Raw genomic sequence first — 21,193 nt, 5'->3', positions numbered from 1 at the left:
TCCTATCTGCCAACAGGCACCGTTCCGTTCTGTGTTCCCGGGATGAGTTGAGAAACCATGATCCCATGGCCACTCCCACCCCTGAAGACGGGGGTGGGGGGGGAACTGCTCATGGCCTCTCTGATTTGCTCAAGGACCAGTCCCCAGTTAGCCTTAGCTTGCATATCATCAAGACTGCCCAGCTCAGATGGGCCCCCAGTGACTCTACCTCCCAGGAGACGGTGGTCCCTCTCAGGCTGGTTGGCCTAGTCTCAGTTGGTAACACCCCTCTTCTCCTGTTCCCACCCCCATCTCCTTCCTGCTTTGGTCTCTGCCAACTACTCCTAATGGTTGGTTGGATCTGCTCCATTAGGCCCAAATCAAGAGGGTTTCTTACTGCCACTGGGTCAAGCTGTCCCCAGAGCAGGCTGTGCCCGAGCACAGTGGGAGTGCTCCTCTCATTCCTCGATCATAGTGTTACAGCACCGCTGTGTGATTGGATAGCCACATCCTCAACTTTGCTTGCCCCCAAATCTCATCCTTGTGCAGATCACAGTGGGATTACCTTTAGTTTCTATTTCTTCCCCCATAGATACTGCCCTCTTTGCCCAAGGCCCCCTTCATTTTTGAGGCCTGCTTTACACACTCTCTAACCTAAGGAAAGTTGCTACTTGTTTAGTTAGATGTGACTAAAGTAATCCAACACAGAAATACCCTTCGATATGTATTTGAAAATAGATGAGAGTCTGGCTGTGGGGGGAGCCAGGAGGAGGGAGAGAACCCAAATGAAATTCATCTTCAGCTACAGAGGAGAGGATACACACCCTTTTTGGTGATACATGTTCTCTAGCCGTTGTAGACAACTAGGTTCTGAATACTCACTCTGTGTAGGGAGACAGAGTGGTAGAGTGAAAAGGCCCCAGGCTGAAAGGATCCTGGGTCCTCGCCCCACTAAGTTGTGCCCTTTGCTCTCTCTGAGGGGCAGCCCTGAGTGCAGAGGGTTTGGAAGAGGTTCTCCCAAGGTGCCTTTCTGTCTAAGGGCTCTCTGATCCTTAATCGTGCCCCCGTGTCTGGGTTCAGGCTTGCTTCATGGTCCTCAAGCTTTTAAACAGGTTTACAAAGCATCCACTCAAGGACTCAGTTTAACCTGTAGGCATGTGCAGTTGGAGGCTAAGAATTAAAGTGGAGGCCACTGGTGACGTCTCCAAAGGAGGCGCCGAGAGTTGGCAGTTAACAGCCAGCATCTTTCACTTACCTACCAACATCTTTTTTCTTAAGCAGATTCTTAAGACTGACAATGATCTTTCATTGTGGCCTTTGTTAGCCGTGAACTCTGCTGATCACTTCAATAAAGGGATCTGGCCATTGGGTGGGAGGGGAATGGTGGTGAAGAAAATGACTGGGAGAACCACAGCTCTGGCATCCAGCAAAGAGCCGTTACTTACTTGATTTGGCTATGACACACTTATGTCCCATGAGTTCTGTAGGACCTTTAGCTATCATTCTGCTCTGTTTACAGAGTCACAGATGTCCACAGGGATTAAGAGTCAGAGACATCAGGCTTCTCTTATCCCGTGAAGAGAAAATACTCACAGTGCTGACTTGAGGCTAGTTCAGGAAGGGCATTATGGGAAAGCCGGCCTCCCTCTGCTAAGCCCTCTCAGGCCCAGAAGTTCAACTCTGGGACCTCCGGCTGCCACTCACGCAGTCTTTGTGAAGCACCCACCATATGCAAGCCCCTTTGAGAAAAATGATTGGTTTTCTCTTCAGTGCTCACTCCAAGGCCCCCCAGAGATGACCCCTCTGCATCACCGCCTTGTGAATGGAATCGCCGTAGTCAGTCGAGCAAGCAGAGCACACAGCTGCCTGGGGAATGAGGACCAGTGGCCCCGTGGGAAAAGGATTTCAGTCTCGACTCGCTGCAGCTTCTGTGTGGCAGTGTGGCGATCCGGAGCAGTGCTAAGCTTGTGGCTATAGGCCCGAGGCCTGGGGCTGGCCACGGGGCAAGACTCACTGGGTAGGCCTTGCCTGCCGCCCTCCTTCGCCCCACCTTAGCCCTACCCCCTTGCCGTCTCCCTGGCTTCTGGGGAGCTTCCTCCATGCTGGTCTCTCCTCTGGGATCCAGCCTGTGTCCCTGCAGCCGGTTCATCCTACCCCAGAGGGGACTTTCTGAACCCTGGCTGGGAACTCGTCAGTTGCTTATGCACCAACTCCTGAAGATGTCCAGGGCCTTCCCTTCCCAGCGTCATCGGCCACTGGACTCCTCTTACAGTCTCAGGCGTCCACCACGCCAGCCGCCTGTCAGCCTCCTTCACTCAGCATCTGCTCTGAGCCAGGTCCCCTCGTCCCCCGGAGCCCCCAGTGCTATTCTCTGAGTATGCTGTGAACTCCCCTGCCAGTGACAGTGATCGTGCTGTCCCTTGTCTGGGAATGCCCTTACCTACCCAGAGGCACTCAGCTTGTCAGGGTCCAGCTCCTCAAGTTCCAGGTCACCACACGAGGCTCCTTCCCCAGGGCTGGCCCAGCACAGCTCTCCAGGTCCACTGGAGTGGCTCCTGGGGCCAGAAATAACCTGGAGGGATCTCTCGCACCTAGGGGACGGGGCTCCCTGCTGTTCCTTTTGCACTCTTTACTTTAAACTGACCACTCAGGCATTTGCCTGTGAGCTTAAAGTGACCCACACCCTGTTCCCCCATATTATGGTGCTAGTTGCTTCCCCCTGCCCGACTATTTATTCTTGCCTCACATGATCTGGGAATGGAAGACAGCCCTCTGCACTCATTGTGCCCTCCCTGCTGAGGATCTCTAACTAGTAAATCTTGGAGTTAGTTGTGGTGGTGGATTGAACTTGCACCTTCCAACTGAACAACCAGGGGCTATCCCAAGGCTGAGTTTTAGACAGGACACCACAGAGAACACAAGTTCAGGTTCCTGATGCCAGAACGATGGTCAGGCAGGCATAAACTAGACGTAGGTCAAACAAGAGCCACAGGGGTGTCTGCCAGTATAAACAAGTTTCCTGTGTGAGGAAACCCCTGGTCACGGGTCAGACAACTAGGCATGTGGCCATCCACCAGGGAAAAGAAGTATCCCATGAAAGGCATACTGTAAACACCCAAATCCAGCTCCCATTAATTTCCCATTTGGGCAGGGTCACTAGCTGCTTTGATTCCAGACCCTACCACTCCGGGACATTGTTGTTGTTGTTCTAGATACATCACAGAATATGCAGCTCAACAGGACATGGAATTGTTAATCAGCCCAAAAGGAAGCTTCATAAATAAAACTCAGTGAGTATACCCTCCTAGAGGATATATATCAAAATTTGGGTGTGGGGGAGTCCTCCCCAACTGGATACAGCTCAAAGCTCCTGGAATTTGAGTCAAGGACCATTTCTTTCCCTCCCTCCCAGCTGCTTTTCCAGCGAACCGCTATTTTCATTCATTTCATCACCACCCAAAATCTAGGCCTTTGCTTACAATTGGCCAAATTACAATGGAAATAACCTAATTAAAATGCCATTTTAATAGGGTCAGCTGTAGTTCTCCCAGCCAGGCAGATGAATACCTGGCCAGTGCCCTTCCCAGCCTCACTTCATGGGAGATTCCCCTTTATCTCTCAGGAAATCTCTGCAGAGGATGATTATCGATCACCTGGCTCTTGCACTGTGCTCAGCTGCAGGGGGACAAGAGCACAGGACACCTTCCACACCTGCCCCAGCTGGAGATTCCTCTCTGCTTTGCTCACCATCCAGAAGGAACTGCTCAGGGCAGTTCTCCCTTCCAGGCTTTGCTCTCAGCCCTAAGTCACCAGTCACATGGTCTGACAGTCTGGCCCTGCCCCCACCCAACTTCATTACAACCAACTCCCACAGAAGGAACTGCAGTTTCCCCAAGCCCCAAACCGCCCTGGCTCAGGGTCCTCACACCCCACTGCTCTCAGCAGAAGCACCACCCTTCAACCCTTCCGTCACTTGTTCTTTAGGACTTGGAGGACATCTCACCACCTTAATTATAGGACTGCAGCACCTAGACTCTCTAATTCTATGGGCAGGGGTGGGTCTGGCTTACCCTAGTGTCTCCGTTACCCCAGGGCCTTCCAAAGAGCAGATGCTCAATGAATATCTGGGGAACAAATGTGCCAGTGAGCAGGGGCTCTTATTTATTTATCTATTTTTTAAAAAAAATTTCAGAATATTATATATTGAGATTAAAACTTCCCCTACATTCTCAAATAATCCAAGGTAAGTCACATACACAAATATATTTTAATTTTATAGAAAAACACATGAAACAGAATAAGATGCCAAGAAATAACTGTCTTTAAATTGTATTTCTCTATTTCACAACTCCATATATTTAAATGCAACATTCCTTCACATTTCCAAGAAAATTCCCATGGGAATTAAAATCCAATTCCACCCTGTTGCAAGCAACAAAATTAAATGGAAGGTCTCCCCAGTTGTTTTACAAAATAGCAAACTCTTACTTTTGATAAGCAAAATTACAGGTTTGTTCAATATCATTCACCAATTTAGATGCTGAAGCTAATTAAATCTTCTATGAAACAGAACAAAATTTGTAAAATTCCAAAAGGAAAACAAAGATCTATTTCTAAGTCACCCAAATGTTGTAACAGGAACACAAAAAGGTTATGTACTGGTGATTTCCCCAAGTTACTGGTACCCTCCATTATTTAAAACATTGACTGCTCTCTTCAAACATAGAGTAAAAAAGGACTTATTTCTCGTGGGGCAGGAGGAGGTGCTGGAAGGGGACCTGGATGTGCACAGGCCCTGCCCCCCCCATCGGCCCTCACTGCAACTCCTGCTCACGCCCCCTCTTCCTCATCTCTCAAAGCTTCTTCATACAGGAGTGGGAAGGATCTGGGATCGCACCCAATGACCTTGGCCACATACTCCAGGACTTTCAACTTGCTTATTTCGGCATGGGCTCTCGGACCCCACAGGAACTCATAACATGCAGGATCACTGTCTGGCACCTACCGGTACTCCAGGTACCCTTCCTGCACCCAATCCCGGGTGATGAGCTTCCGGGGCTCCCCGTAGATGAAATGCTCACTCCCAGCATGCACCCCCATCCCACCCAGTGCATCCCAGATGACCTCCTCCTGGGCGCAGTCGCTTTCCAAGTAGATCAAGCCCAGGACGATGATCAGGAGGCCAGCCTTGGGAAAGCGGTGGTCATCATTCAGCTCCTCTTTGTAGGTGAGGCCCACGGAGGTGACGAGGATGTAGGAGTGGCCGGGAGGGTCAACTTCCTTCATGTCGACTCCAAAGACCAGCTGCATGCACTCGGAGGCTTCTCTGAAGATCTCAGCGAAGTGATCTTGGTAATCTTTGATGACTACATCCAGCATTTCTTCCTTGGTGGTCGGCTCCTTCATTCGATACTTGAGGAGCAGGAAAGAAATCAAATCAGACATCTTGTCATCTAGTGCCTCTTTCAGCACAGACGCTGGGTCTGCCGGGTCCTGCGAGGTTCTTGGCCCCTCCTCTTCTTGGCTGATGGAGTCTTCATTGTAGCGGTGCCCTGGATTGTCGGCCAGGCCAGTGGGAGAGGAGGAGGCTCCCTGAGGAGTCTGGGGAGGACTCGGTGTTGCGGCAGCTGCCCCCTCCTCCTGAGCCCTGGGAGCCTGGGCACCCACCAGGCCCTGTGCCTCTCTTTGTGCCCAAAAGCGTTGCTGAAGCCTGTGGTGCTGAATACTATGATGGTGACGATGGCGGCGAGGCATGATGGCTCTGGATGGGAAGCAAGCAGGAATGTGGGCAGGAGCTGGGCAATGGAGACCCACACGCCTGGGGAGAGAGGGACCCTGTAAGTGGCGTCAGTGAGAACCACACCCTGGGGGCTCTGACAAAGACCAACCTATAGGCTTTCTCCTTAGGGGATGCTCTGGGGCCTCCCAGGGCTCCTCTCCTCCTGGTGGGCCTGTCCCCCAGCACCTGAAGGAGGAAGCAGCAGGCCAGCAGAGTGCAAGGCTCTAGGGCTGACAGGGCGTGGGTGGGGCCGGGCACTGTGGTGTTCCCTCTGGCATCAGGTGGATGGTCTCTACTGCGCTCACTCAGGGCCCTCACCTTCCCCCTGGAGGGCCCTAGACCAGACCCTGTGCTGTCCTGAAAAGCTCTCAGAATAAGAGCTCACATTCCTCATACAGAGCAGAAGGCAGTGTGTGGGCCCCACATCTGGCCACATCTGCCCGGGGCCTCCCAGAGAGGACAGTAAGATTCAGTGGGGTCCATCTGTCCTGGGGGTCCTTGTTCGGTCCCACCTTGATGCCTGGCAAGGCCTGGGAGGGAGGGTGGACCTGAGGCCACCTCCTTAAACCAAGGCCCTGTCCCCACCACACACCGGAAGAGGAAGCGAAGGGAGGCCACCCACCCACTGTTTTCTGTGTCTTTCTCAGGCTGACAGGTGGGGCAGGGCAGGGCTGGGTCTTGTGTGTTGGGTGAGTAAGGTCCCCTCCGTCCTGACCCTGACTCCTGGCAGGGCCTTGGATCCTGCCTCTGCTGAACTGAGTGCAGCCCCCTCAGACGATGGCCTTCACCTCCCTGAGACCAGTGATCCACATATGAGAGAGGGGACCTCAGCCTGACAACCCCACACAGGTTTTCGGGGCTCTCAACAGAGTAGGGGCGGATTTCTGTGGGGTCCCATCTGTGTCCTGGGGTGGGGGTACCTTCAGTCTTCACCAGGGTGCACACCTCGGGCCTGGCAGATCCTGGGACTCCTCCCTCTGCTGGCTGGCCTCACGCCTCGGACCAAGGCGCTCACCTCCCTGAGACCGCCCACCCCCAACCACGTGGTAGAAAAGAGCAACGCCCCATGCCACCCCTGTACGGGGCCTCCCTGGGCAGAAAACAGGGAAGGCAGGCTCTGTGTGGGGGGCGGGGGGGGGGGGCCCTTCTAGGGGATGTGGGGGTAACTCATGCCTTTAATCCTCACCAATGTTCTTCCCGTGATTCCTGGCAGATCCTAGAATCCTCCCTCTGTTGATGTCACAACTCCCCTCGGACCAAGGCCCTCCCCTCCGTGCGACCCCAAAGAAAGAAGCAAACGCCCACCACATCTGGCCGCCCCGCACAGGGCCAGGTCCCACTCTCTACTGGAGTGTAAGGTACACACCACCCTCCCTCTGTGTCTTCCCCTTGACCCCGGCAGGGCCTGGGCCCCCACCACCTGTTGACTGGCGTCCTCACCCCTCAGATTCCCGAGGCTGAATTCGGGAGGCATCTCATGGTGAAATTTGTTCTGGGGCCTCCCAGGGTCACAGGAGGGGCAGGGGGCATTCTATGGGGCCCTCAATCCTCCGTCAGCGTCTCACCTCACTCCTAACAGAGCCTGGGCCGTCTCCGCCGATCTTAAGTGCGGACCTCAGACCAAGGCCCTCACGTCTGTCAGCCCCCCAGACGCAAGGCGGCGGACGTCACATCCGGCCCTCCCCACACAGTGGTTTCCCAGGGCTGACAGTAGGGACAAGGATAGACTGTGGGGCCCCCTATCGGGATGTGGCACAGCCTGGTTCCCGCTCCCCCCCCCCCCCCATGGGCCTTATTTGCCGGGTCACACCACGCTTTGTCTCCCAGAGTCTCCTGAGGAAGAAGTTGGGGGAGGGGCTCAACCTGACACATCTGTCCTGCGGTGGTCCACGGCTGACAATAGGGGTGGAGCTGGATTATTTGGGGACCCTCTACCTTGGGTGGGAGCCCCGTCAGTCCTCCCTCCCGTCTCACCTTGACTCCTAACGGAGCCTGGGCCCTCTCCCCTCCACCGACGTGAAGAACGGACCTCAGACCAACGGCCTCGCCTGTGTCAGCCCCCCAGGCGCAAGTCGGTGGACGTCACACCCGGCCCCCCCACACAGGGGCTTCCGAGGGCTGACAGCAGCGGTGGAAGGCGATTGGTGGTGGGAGGCCTCAGTCTCCCTCAGGGTGCTGCCACTCATGCCTGGCAGAGCGGGGGGGGGGGGGGGGGGCGCCCTCTCTGGACCTGAGAGGGCCTCGGGTCCCACCAGGCTCTGACCTATTTCTTTATAATTCCAGTTCATCTGCTCATAACTGTTACAAACCTGCGACTGCTGGTAGTATCTAAGTGTTTATGCTTGCAAAAATACATATGTTATGATTGTGTACTTTCTTTTTTATTCCTTTTCGAAAAGTGAAATTTTATTTTTTATTTCAATAGATTTAGAGGGTAAAAGTTTTTTGGTTTTTTTTTTTTTTTGATATATGGGTGAATTGTATAGTGGTGAAGTCAGGGATTTAGTGGACCCATCACCTGAAGTGTATAAATTGTACCCAATTGGTAATTCACCCCTGTCCCCTTTTGAGTCTCCAAAGTCTATTATACCACTCTGCATGACCATGTATACCCATTGCTTAGCTCCCATTTGTAAATGAGTACATGTGTTATTTGTTTTTGCACTACTGGAATACATCACGTAGGACAATGGATTCCAGTTCCATTCTAGTTGCTGTGCCGCAAAACACATTATTTCATTCTTTTTTTATGGCTGAGTGGTATTCTTTGGTGTGTGAATGTGTATATGTGTGTGTGTGTGTGTGTGTGTGTGTCTGTGTAATCTCACATTGTCTTTATCCATGCCTCAGTTGATGGGCACTTAGGTTGATTCCATTGATCCCATACCTTTACATTTGTGAATTGTGCTCTGATAAACACATGCATGGATGTGTATTTTTGATAAAATGACTTATTTGCCTTTGGGTACATACACAATAGTGAGATTGTTGGATCGAATGTTAAGTCAACTGTTAGTTCATTGAGGAATCTCCCTATTGTTTACCATAGAGTTTGTACTAATTTACATTCCCACCAAGAGTATATAAGCATTCCCTTTTCACCACATCCATGCCAACATCTGTTTTTTTGTTTTGTTTTGTTTTGTTTGTTTTTTTGACTTTTTAATAATGGCCATTCTGACAGGGTAAAGTGGTATCTCATTGTGGTTTTAATTTGCATTTCCCTGATGATTAGTGATGTTGAATATTTTTTCATGTTTCTTGGCCACTAGCTTCTCTTCTTTTGAAGAATGTTTTTTCATGTCTTTCGCCCACTTTTTAACAGGGCTATTTGTTTTTCTCTTGCTGATTTATTCGAGTTCCTTGTCAATTCTGGATATTAGTCTTTTGTCAGATACAGAGTTTGCAACTATTTTTTCGCTTTGTGTAGGTTGTCTATTTACTATATTGCTTATTTCTTTGCTGTGCAGAAGCTTTTTAGCTTAAGTCCCATTTATTTATTCTTGGTTTTGTGGTATTTGCTTTTGGGATCTTAGTCACAAATTCTTTGCCTAGGCCATTGTCCAGAAAAGTTATTTCTAAGTTTTCTTCTAGAATTTTTATGGTATCAGGTCTTCCATTTAAGTTTTTAATCCATCTTGATTTAATTTGTGTGTATGGTGAGAGTTAGGAATCCAGTTTCATTCTGCTGGATGTGGCAGATTGCCTGTGGCAATTTTCCCAGCACCATTTATTGAATGGAGTGCCCTTTCCCCAGTTTGTTTTTGTCTGCTTTGTCAAAGGTCACCTGGTTGTACATGTATGGTTTTATTTCTGGGTTCTGTATTGTGTTCCGTAGATCTATGTGTCTATTTTATACCAGTACCATGCTGTTTTTTAATTTTATTTTTAATTTTTTTTGTAACATCCAACCTGGCTGGTAGCATAACATGCTGTTTTGATTACTATAGTGTTGTAGTATACTTTGAAGTTGAGTATGCTATGACTCAAGGTTTTTTTTTTTTTTGCATAAGATTTCTTTGGCTGTTTGGGCTCTTTCTGGATTCCATATGAAATTTATGATTGCTTTTCCAATTTGGTGTAAAATGGTATTGGTATTTTGATGGGAATTACATTGAATCTGTAAATCACTTTGAGCAGAACTGACATTTTAAAAATATTTCTTCTTCCAATGCAGGAGCCTGGCAAGTTTCTCCGTATTTTTGTGTCATCAGTGATTTTTTTCAGCAGTGTTTTGTAGGATTCTGCTTTGTAGAGATCTCTCATCTCCTTCCTTAAGTATATTCCTGGCTATTTATTTTCTTTGGAGCTATTGTAAATGATACCAAGGTCTTGATTTGATCCTGAGCTTAGCTGTTATTACTGTATAGAAATATTACTCACTTTTGTACATTAATTTTGTAACCTGAGACTTTACTGAATTTATCAATTATAGGAGTATTTTAGAGGACCCTTTAGGGTTTTCCAGATCATCTATCAGCAAACAGGAAGAATTTGGCCTCCTGTTTTCTGACTTGGATGCCTTTTCTTTCTTTCCCTTTCCTGCTTGCTCTGGGCAGGACTTCCAGAACTATGTTGAATAGAAGTAGTGACAATGGGCATGCATGTCTTCTCCCTGTTCTTAGGGGCAATGTTTTCAACTTTACCCCATTCAGAATGATGTTGGCTGTGGGTTTGTCATATATGGCTTTTTATCACTTTTAGGTATATTCCTTCTATTCCTTGTTTCTTAAGGTCTTTTATCATGAAGTGGTGCTGGATTTTATCAAATGCTTTTTCTGCATCTATTGAGATGATCATGAGGGTTTTGTTTTTAATTCTGTTTATGTGGTAAGTCACATTTTTTGATTTCAGTATATTGAACCATGCTTGCATCCTTGGGATGACCTGATCATGGTGAATTATTATTATTATTATTATTTTTTGATGTGCTGTTGGTCTCTGTTTGCCAGTATTTTCTTGATGATTTTTGCATCTATGTTCATGAAGGACATTGGTCTGTAGTTTTCTTTTTTTGTTGTGTCCTTTCCTAGTTTAGGTATCAGTGTGATACTAACTTTGTAGAATGAGTTAGGGAGCAGTCCCTCCTTATCTACATTATGGAACACTTCCTGTAGGATTGGTACCAGTTCATCTTTTTAGGTCTGGTGGAATTGAGCTTTGAATACATTTGATCCTGGGCTTTTTGTTGTTGTTGTTTTGGGGAGATGTTCTATTATTGATCCAATCTTTGTACTCATTATTGGTCTGTTCAGGATTTTTATTTCTTCCTGATTAAAGCTTATGACATTGTATGTTTCCCAAAACTTACTCATTTTCATGAGGTTTTCTAGTTTTTGTGTATATAGTTGTTTGGAGTAGTCGCAGATTTTCTTGTATTTCTGTGCTATCAGTTGTGATGTCTCTTTTTTTCATTTCTGATTGATCTTATTTCACTCCTCTCTATTCTCTTCTTAGTCTAGCCAGTGGACTGTGAATTTGGTTTATCTTCTTAAAGAACCAACTTTTTGTTACATTGATCCATTGTATTATTTTTTTTGGTTTGAATTTTATCTAGTTCTGCTCTAATCTTTCTTATTCCTTACCTTCTCCTAGCTTGGAGTTTATTTTTCGAGTTCCCTGTGGTGTGACATTAATTTCTTAATTTGTGATCTTTCCGTTTTTTTTTTTTTTTTTATGTAGCCAGTTAGTGTTGTGAACTTCCCTTTTAGCACTGCTTTTTCTGTATCCCAGAGATTCTGGCAGCTCATGTTGCCATTGTCATTCAATTCAATTCTTTTTTTTGTTGTTGTTGTTGTTAAATTTCCACCTTGATGTCATCATCAATGCAAAGCTCATTCAGGAGCAGGTTGTTCAATTTCCACATATTTGTGTACTTTTGAGATTTCTTGAGATTGATTCCTGGTTTCTATTCCAGTGTGGTCTGACAAGATATATGGTATAATTTTGATTTTTTTTAAGTTTGCTGTGGCCTAACATACATGGTCTATCTTTGAAAATGTTACATGTACAGATGAGAGGAATATATATTCTGGAGTTTGGAGGTATAATATTCTGTAAATGTCTTTTAGGTCCATTTATTCTAGAGTCCCATTTAAGTCCGGTGTTTCTTTGTTGATTTTCTGCCTCAATGATTTGTCTAGTTTTGTTAGTGACATGTTGAAGTCCCCCACTATTATTAACTTGCTGTTTATTTCCTTTCTTAGGTCGAGTAGTATTGGTTTTATGAATCTAATAGCTCCAGTGTTAGGTATGTATATATTTAGGATTGTTACATAATCTTGTTGAGTTGATTCCTTTATCATTGTGTAATGACTGTCTTTGCTTTTTTTACTGCAGTTTATTTAAAGTCTATTTTGTTTAATACTAAAATAACTGCTCCTGCTCACTTCTGGTTTCCATTTGTGTGGAATACTTTTTTCTACTCTGTTACCTTGAATCTGTGGCTAATTTATGAGTTAACTGGGCTTCTTGGAGACAGCAGAGATTTGGTTTTTATTTTTTTTTTAAATCCTTCCATCATTCGGGATCTTTTAAGTGGAGCATTTGGATGCTTTACATTCGATGCTAATATTGATATGTTAGATACTGTTCCAGTCATCATGTTGATTGTTACCTAGTTGTTTTGCATTCTCCCTTGTGTTACTGTTTTATAAGAGCTGTGAGTTTTTAGAGTGTTTTTGCACAGGTGAGTATTGACTGTTCTTTTTGTTCTTTAAAGCACTTTTGAGCATTTCTTATAGGAGGTTTTAATGGTGACAAATTCCCTGAGTGTTTGCTAGAGTAGGAGAGAGTTTATTTCTCCTTCATTTATGAAACTTATTTTTTCCAGATACAAAATTCTTGGCTGACAGTCTGCTTAAGAATATTAAAGATGGGACCCCAATCTCTTCTGGCTTGTAAGACTTCTCCTGAGAAGTCTGAGGTTAGTCTGATGGGGTTTCCTTTGTAAATTAGCTGACGCTTTCATCTTGCAGCTTTTAGGATTTTCTCTTTCATTTTGACTTTGGCCAGACTGATGTTGATGTGTCTTGGTTATGTCCTATTTGCAGGGAATCTTCCAGGAGTCCACTGATCTTCTGATATCTAGATGTCTAAATCTCTAGCAAGTCCAGGGAAGTTTTCCTCCATTATTCCCTCAAATAGGTTTTTCATGCTTTTTGCTTTTTCTTCTTCTCTCTTAGGGATACCTAAGATTTTCATGGTTGTGAATTTTACATAATCCCATATTTCTCGGTGACTTTCTTTTCATTTCTCTTGATTCTTTTTTATTTTGGACTGACTGCGTTAATTCAAAAGCCTTGTGTTCAAACTTTGAAAATGCTTTCTTCTGCTTTCTCTACTCTATTGTTAAGAATTTCCACTACATTTTCAAATCCCCTAAATGAGTCTTTCATTTCCAGATATTCTGTTATTTTTTTATATCAGCATATTACAGGGTTACAAATGTTTAGGTTACATATATTGCCTTTGTCCCACCCGAGTCAGATCTTCAAGCATGTCGATCCCAGAGAAGGTGTGCACCGCGCCCATTAGGTGTGAATATACCCCAACCCCACCCCCTCCCACCTGCCCAACACCCGATGAAGGTTACTAACATATGTACACATAAGTATTGATCAATTAATACCAGTTTGATGGTGAGTACATTGGTGCTTGTTTTTCCATTCTTGTGATACTTCATTTAATAGAAAGGTTTCCAGCTCTATCCAGGACACCATAATTTTTAGTGGCTGAGTAGAACTCCATGGTCTACATGCACCACATTTTATTAATCAACTCATGTATTGATGGGCACTTGGGTTGTTTCCACATCTTTGCAATTGTGAATTGAGTGCAGATATCTAAAGTAATATGGAGATACCTCAAACAGCTAAAAGTAGAACTAGTATATGACCCAGCAATCCTATTACTGGGCATCGACGCAAAGCAAAAAAAGTTATTCTGTTATTCTGAAAAAATATATATATCTCATTAATGAATTTTTCATTTGCATCCTGGATTTTTTGTGTTGGTTGTGGTATCTTTGTGTTGGTCTTCAACTTTCTCATCGATCCCAATGACCTTGCTTGCAATCCATATTTTGAATTCCGTATGTGACATTCCCAAAATTTCCTTTTGGTTAGAATCCATTCCTGCAAAGCTAGTGTAATCCTTTGGGGGTGTCAAAAGAGCCTGCTTTTTCATACTGCCAGAGTTCTTATGCTGGTTCCTTCTCATCTGGAATCACTTTCCTCAGCTGAAAACAAATAGCTTTGGGATTCCCCTGTTCTCCTCTGCTGGGAAGGCTGTTTGCTGCTCAGTATAGGAGGGGACAGGTACACTACCTGTCAGCTCCTGCAGATAGGTACCCACTGTGGTGTTGCTGGCAATTTGGGTCAGTTGGACTTTAGACCTCTAGGAGAATGGACTGGTACCAGCGGTAGTGGACTAGGTTAGGTAATCTCCAGTTCCCAGGCACCTGGATGACATTCTTGACGGGGGACCAGATTGACCCCAGGCTACCAAACTTGCCCTCAAGCATCCCTGAATTCAGGTGCTCGTTGTGATAGTGATGGGTGAGGTGATCTCCTGCTGCAGAAACATGCTCAGGCAGAAGGGTGGGAAGGATGGATGCACTGTGAGCCTGTGACAGAAGGGACGGGCCCCTCTTTATGAGATTGGTAGTAGCAGGTAGCTGTGGGAGGCACAAGCTGCTGATACCTTATTATCTCAGCAGTGGAAGAAGTCATTGTCCTCCAGTGCACAGAAGTGCCCAGAGTCCCAGCTACCACCCTGACCCAGCTGAAGCAGAGATGGTAGAGCCAGCTCAACCCGCTGTGTCTTTGTGTCAAGGGCCCCCAGAGTGGCTGTGGGCTGTGGCTAAAATGCTGCAGCAGAGGTGAACATGTGCTTGTGCCAGCATCTTGCCTCCAGAGATGGTGGGCTCCTCCCAAAAGAGACAGGCAGCTCAGGGGGAGGGCTCCTAGCCCCACCCTCCCTCTGTGGAGGGGGTAGCTTTTGTCTTGGGACATACTAGAGCATGTGCTATTGCTTTTTAGTAGGAAAGGAGTGAGCTCCAAGCTCTGTAGAATCCTGGGTGTGATGGGCCCTCTGTCGAAGGTGAGGCAGCTGCTCACAAGCGCCCTGGCTTAGTCGTCCCCTGTGGACCCCTCGCCCATAGCAGATGGAAACAGCCATAACTGTGGGGGAGGTGAAGAGGACAATGCCCCAAATGGTGGAGAGCTGGTGCCCTGGTCCCCATTGTCCTGTGCGGCCCTCTGGTGTGCTACACTCTCCTCTCAGTAGGAAGCAGCCTGCCCTAATGCCCATCCTCTGGGAGACTCTCACTTTCTCCAACTGGCCCCCAAGGCTACTGCAGTCTGTGTGGGTGCTGGGGGCGTTGGCTGTGGCTCCAGCAGGGTAGAGGCCCAGGGGCTGAGATTCCTGTGGAGCCAGCTACAGAAACACTGCCTGTCTGTGAAGAGAGGGAAATGAGCCCCGGCCTCTGTGCATAGCCTTTACTCGGGAAACAGAGTCCTGTTGTAGTGGGAAGGGGGATGGACTCCAGAGGCACTGGCCAGAGCAAGAGGCTGGATTTGGAGGTTGAGTGGGGCAGGACAGAGTTGAGGATGGTTTAGGAATGTTGGCTTCACATTGCCTAGTGCTCTGTGCTTGTGTTTGGTTTCCATTTTTGTCCTTTTTAAAGTTATTCATGACCCTTCAAAGTTTTCTTACATCCCTTCAGTTTTTATGAATTTCCACAGACTTTATTTTGAGCGGTTTTAGATTTATAGGAAAACTACCAAGCTGGCACAGATAGTGTCCGTGTACCCCACACCCAGTTCCCCGTTATTAATATGGAACTTCAGTATGGTATGTATGTTACAATTAATGAGCTAATATTGAAAATTATTAACTGAAGTTCACAGTTTATTCAGATTGCCTGTTTTTAATGTCTAATGCCCTTTTCTGCTGTGCCAGGATCCCAGGCAGGATACCACAGTCCATTCAGTTGCCATGTCTTCTTAGGCTCCTCTCGGCTGTGACAGTTTCTCAGAAGTTCCTTGTTTTGATGACCTTGATGGTTTTGAGGAGTACTGGTCAGGTATATTGTAGGATGCCCCTCAGCTGGGCTCTGTCTGATGCTTTTCTCCTGATTAGACTCAGGTTATTGTGGGTTTGGGGGAGGAAGACCACGGAAGTGATGTGCCCTTCTCATCAGGTCATATCAAGGGAACCTATTATGTACTTGACTTATCACTATTGATGTTGACCTCGATCATCTGGCTGAGGTAGTGTCCGTCCGGTTTCTACACTGTAAATCCACCCTTGGAGTTCCCCTTTCCACACTGTACTTGAGGAAGGATGTCACTGTGCTCAGACCACACCGAAGGAGTGGTGAGTTGAGCCTCACCTTCTTGAGGGAGGAGTATCCACTTAAATTAGTTTGAATTCTTGTGCAAGTTAAGATTGTCCATTCCCATTTACTTATTTAACCAGTACTCTCAGTTTGGAATCAAGGATATTTGTTTAATACTTTTGATTATGAGCCAATACTGTTTTATTTAACTTCTTGCTCTAATTGTTTCAACTTTGGCCATTGGGGCATCCTCTCTGTGAGCTCCTGTGTCTCTTTGACATACCCTTGAAGTGTGTGTGTGTGTGTGGGCGCGCTTGTGTCTTACTCCCTCCTTACTTTTCGGAATTACAAGGTGTTCCAGGCTCATATCGTATATTTTCTGCCCCAGTCCTACAATCATCTATTTGTTTTTGGATTCCTGGTTCCTTTTACTGCAGAATGTTTTTAGAAACCAGGATCTGGGTGCCAGGGGTGCTCATTGCTACTAGGGTGTCATTGCTCCTAGACCCTCTCAGCTGATAGAAAAAGAAATATATGTCCTTGTACTACCCCCTGTGTACAGCACACATTTATAAATATTTGTATGTGTAACCACCCCTGTCTACATTAGGCTAAACATGAGTTTGTACTGAAGAACGTCCTCATTACATGTGCCTCCTCTCCTTGCCTGTAAGTAAATTCCCACTTCCACACTGAGAAAGCTGCCTCCCAGCAACCACTGTCCATTTTCACACTTTTTCACTTCAGGTATACCTGAATAGCAGTATCAGAATTGTTGACTTGGTCGTCGTTAACATCGTGGCAGAACTGTTGCCCTCACGGTCAGCAGCTTTTTGAGCGAGAATGCGATGGCTGTGTAGTTCCCTGTGCCTTTAGTCTTACAGACTCTACTCACTTCCCAAGCTACTTAGGTCAGCACCTTTTCCCCCATCCCCTCCACTGAGGTTGTTTCATACATTTGTCGTGCACTTAGATTCCTCTGGCAGGCTGCATTTCTCCCTGGCATTCCTCTGAATTCCTGCATGATTTTATTTTTGAGACCGAATCTCACACTGTCACCCCAGTGAGAATGCAGTGGCATCATCATAGCTCACTGAAACCTCAAACTCCTGGGCTCCCGTGATCCTCCTGCCTCAGCCTCCTGAGTAGCTGGGAGTGTAGGTGTGCAGTAGCTAATTTTTTCATTTTTAGTAGAGATAGGTTCTCACTCTTGCTCATGCTGGTCTCAAACTTCTGAGTTCAAGCAATCCTCCTGCCTTGGCCTCCCCGAGTGCTAGGATTACAAGTGTGAGCCTCTGTGCCCGAACTCTGCATGATTTTTTTTAATGTGTGTTTTAAATGTGCATGCATTAAGGTTCACCCTTTGTGCTGTAAAGTTCAATGGGCTTTGACAAATGCGTAATATCAGGTATCCACAATTACAGTGTCGTTCAGAATCCTTTCACTGACCTAAAAAATCGCCTGCCTTCACCTATCCAACCCTTCTTTCCTTCCCCATGAAGCCCTGTCAATCACTGATCCTTTTATTATCTCTATACTTCTGCCTTCTGCTGACTGTCTTAGAACTGGAATGGTACGGTATGTAGCCCCTCCAGAGAGACGACCTGAATCTTCGTCTCCTTTCTTTTTTCTTGGTCAGTCCAGCTAAAATAGGTCCATGTCATTGACCTTTTCCAAGAACAAATTTTGGTCGCATCCATTTCCTCTATCGTATTTTGTTCTATTTCATTTATTCCTTCTCTTTTATTTCCTTCTTTGTGCTTGTTTTGCATTGGTTTGTTCTTTCTAGTTTTTAAATGTTTAACACTAGGTTATTGATTGGAGAGCTTTCTGCTTTTTGGTAGGTGGGTACAGCTCCCTATTTCTCAGTGCTGCTGCTGCCTCATCCAGTAACGGTTGTTATGTTGCATTTTTGTTTGTGTTCATTTCAAAGAATTTTCTAGTTTCTGTTGTGCTCACTCCTCTGACCCGTTGGTTGTTGTTATACACTGAACTGCAGGTGCCCAGTACCTCAGGATGTGAGTGTATTTGGAGAGAGGGCCTTTGAAGACGTAATGAAGTTTAAATGAGGGCCTCAATCCAATCTGACTGGTGTCCTCATCAACACAGGAGCTTAGGACACATAAAAAGAGACAGCACGGGTGCGTATTCACAGAGGGACGACCAGTGTGAGAAGAGGCAGCAAGGGGACAGCCCCCTGCAAGCCAAGGAGAGAGGCCTCAGGAGAAAGCAGCCCTACTGGCACCTCAGTCTTAAGGGTGCCCGCCTCCACAAGTGTGAGAAAATAAGTTTCTGATGTTGAAGGCATTTTCTGTGGCAGCCCTGGCAAACTAATTCAATTATTGAGGAATGTATTGCATGATTTCTGTATTTTTGCAAATTCCCCACGTTGCCTTCTGTGATTGGTTTCCAATTTCACTCCGTTTTGGTCAGAGAGCACACGTTGTATGAGTTCAATGCTTTTGAATCCTTTAAAGTTTGTTGAGAGGTGTTGTACGGTGTAACATATGGAGAAAGAAACATATCCTGGAGAAAGTTGCATGTACGCTTGAGAAGAGCATTGATTCTGCTGTTGTTGGGTGGAGTGCTGTTTAGATGTCTGTTAGACCGAGTTATTTTATTGTGTTGTTCGAGTCTTCTATTCCTGTACTGATCTTCTGTCTCTTGTTCTGTCCAGTACTGAAAACGAGGTGAATCTGTGTGCTAGGGCTGCCCTAACAAAGGACCACAGACTGGGTAGCTTAAACAACAGAAACTGACCTTCTCAGGGTTCTGGAGGCCGATAGAACCAGGCGATTCAGTTTCTGATAAGGCCGCTCTTCCTGTTTTGCTGACAGCTACCTTCTCACTGTGTCTTCTCACGTGGCCTCTTGTCTGTGAGAGGGCAGGAAAAGAGAGGTATCTGGTGTGTCTCCTCTTCTTATTAAGGACCCCAGTCCTGCGGGAATGGCACTCCACCCTTATGACTTCATTTCACCTTCCTTAACTCCCTAATGGCTCCAATTCCAAATATAGTCTCACTAGGGGTTAGGACTTCAGCATATGCATGGGGGGGGGGGGAGGGGGAGGAGACAAAATGCAGTCCACAGCAGGGGGTATTGTGGGATTGTCTCCTTCAATTCTGTCAGTTTTTGCTTCATCCATCTGTCAGTGGCTCCCGAGAGATCCCCTTGACCCCCACCAGCTATTGGATCTGGACCAACAGGTGAGGCAGATGTGACCCCCGCCATCAGGGGACAGAGTGGGGCTCCCTGGCTGGTAGATGTAGCCTTGCTTGCACCTGCGCTCCACTCACCCACCTCTACCCACCCCATTCTTGTGGAGATTTGTGAGTGGGCCCATCTGCATCACCCTCTCTCCCTGACAGCCGAGGGGTTCCTCCCCTGCCCCCTCCACAGGCCCTCTGCAGCCTGTGATCCGCTGTTGGTGCACACTTTCTCCTCCCGTGCACTCCCAGGCTCCCTGGTGCGGTGATTCCACTGCTCCCTGTCCTCACCTGGCAGGCAGCTGGGACGCAGCACCTTTCCAGAATAAGGGGCAGCTGTCATTTAGTGACGTCTATGTGCGATGTCGTGCTGCGTCCTCATGGCATTTCTGAATGTGGGTATGAAACCAGGCAGCCCCCGAGGCTAGCATGGCAGCAACTGATAGAGGGGTCCTGCACCCGGGCTGATCTTCGGCCTCCACACTCACGTCGCAGTGGCCACGGGGGGGATCTGCGAGCCGTCATCACCCAGGACGCACCGTGCCTGTGTCCTGAAAGTCCCAGGCCATGATGGAGAGAGTAAGGGCTCCACATAGTGTCTACGCATGACAGCAAGAAGATGTGGGACCCATATTGGAAAAGGACCGGTGAGAAAGGTCCATGTGAAAAGGTTGTGCCCTTACAGGCTTAGGTGCTGGCCATCCGGGGAATATTCATTTCTGCCTTCCCCCAAATGCCTGTGAGGTGCCCTGTCTCACCTCCCTACTGCGGAGCCAAGAGTGCTGGAAACGCGAGCCGGCTAACTCGGATATGCTGGACAGAAGCCCTCCTTTCTCTAGCTAGGAGGGGCTTCTGTCGACCAGAGCATGGGCTGAACACCTCAGGGCCAACTTCTCGCACTGATCCAGGGGTGGCACACCTCCAGCTTCGCTTCCTGCCTCTATCCTCTGGCTAAGTACTTACCACCGGTCTCTCCGGTTCCCCGCCGCCTCGCCTGTGGGCCTCACCCTCACTCAAGCAGGGAGGTGGAGTCACTGACATCGAACAGGGAGGGTAAGAGTGTAGGGCTTTGGGCCTCGGTCAGCAAGCCCTCACGGGCTGCCTGGAGCACCCTGGTAGATGCCTGAGTCACAGGGCAGGCAGGAAAACGAAAGGCTGCACCCCCACTGCCCAAGTGCTTTCTTCCCCAGTGGTCTGAAGAGCCTACTTTGGGGCATAATCCCGAAGGCGGGCTCAGGGGATTCAGGAACTTGTGACTGGCTGGTTCCAAGTACCCGCTGGTTCTGCCCATTCACCTGGGGCAGGGGAGGTGGAGGTTGGCACGTGGCTACCCTGGGGTCTGTCCACAGGGCTTCCTTCCTGCGAGCCTGGCAATGCATGTCACCCAGGTCTCCTCTCAACCCCGTCAGTGAGTGCCTCTCCCTGCGATGACCCAACGCCAGCGCCATCAGGAGGCCAGAGGTGCCGAGGCAGTTGTGGTGCTCCAGGAGAGTAAGCTCAGAGGAGGGTCACTCCAGGAGGGAAGAGGCTCTGGGGTTGGCACAGGGCCCCAGTGAGGCAGCTACTGGCCCTGACTGCCAGGGCCTGGTCTGCGGCGTGTCTCTCTGGCAATACGAGGCCTTCCCTCCCTCGGCCGTTTCTGAGGCTCTGCCCCGTGTAAATGCTGTGAACCTGAACCCGGTACTCTGTACTATGTCCTCAGGCCGAAGAACCTGATTGTGTTGCGGGAGGGCTGTGCATGTGGAAAAGACGCAGACTGTGGCCTGTACCCAGGGCCACCTGCCAGCGGGTGGAGCTTTGAGTCATTTCAAGGCCTCTCCTCGGGAAGGGTCACAGCAAGCCCAGATTGGTTTTCTTCCACAGGGAGCTCACTCACCAGCGTAGCAGG

General features: G+C 47.7%; 1 pseudogene; it reads right to left on the bottom strand.

Moving 5' to 3' along the window:
• Nucleotides 1-825: 825 nt before the first annotated feature.
• Nucleotides 826-20,684, bottom strand: LOC138378837 (melanoma-associated antigen 8-like; annotated as a pseudogene).
• Nucleotides 20,685-21,193: the final 509 nt, after the last annotated feature.

Source organism: Eulemur rufifrons, chromosome 30 (assembly GCF_041146395.1).
Source record: "Eulemur rufifrons isolate Redbay chromosome 30, OSU_ERuf_1, whole genome shotgun sequence".
NCBI lineage: Eukaryota > Metazoa > Chordata > Mammalia > Primates > Lemuridae > Eulemur > Eulemur rufifrons.
Note: the sequence above shows the minus strand (reverse complement) of the source record. Positions and strands in the feature narration are given on the sequence as shown.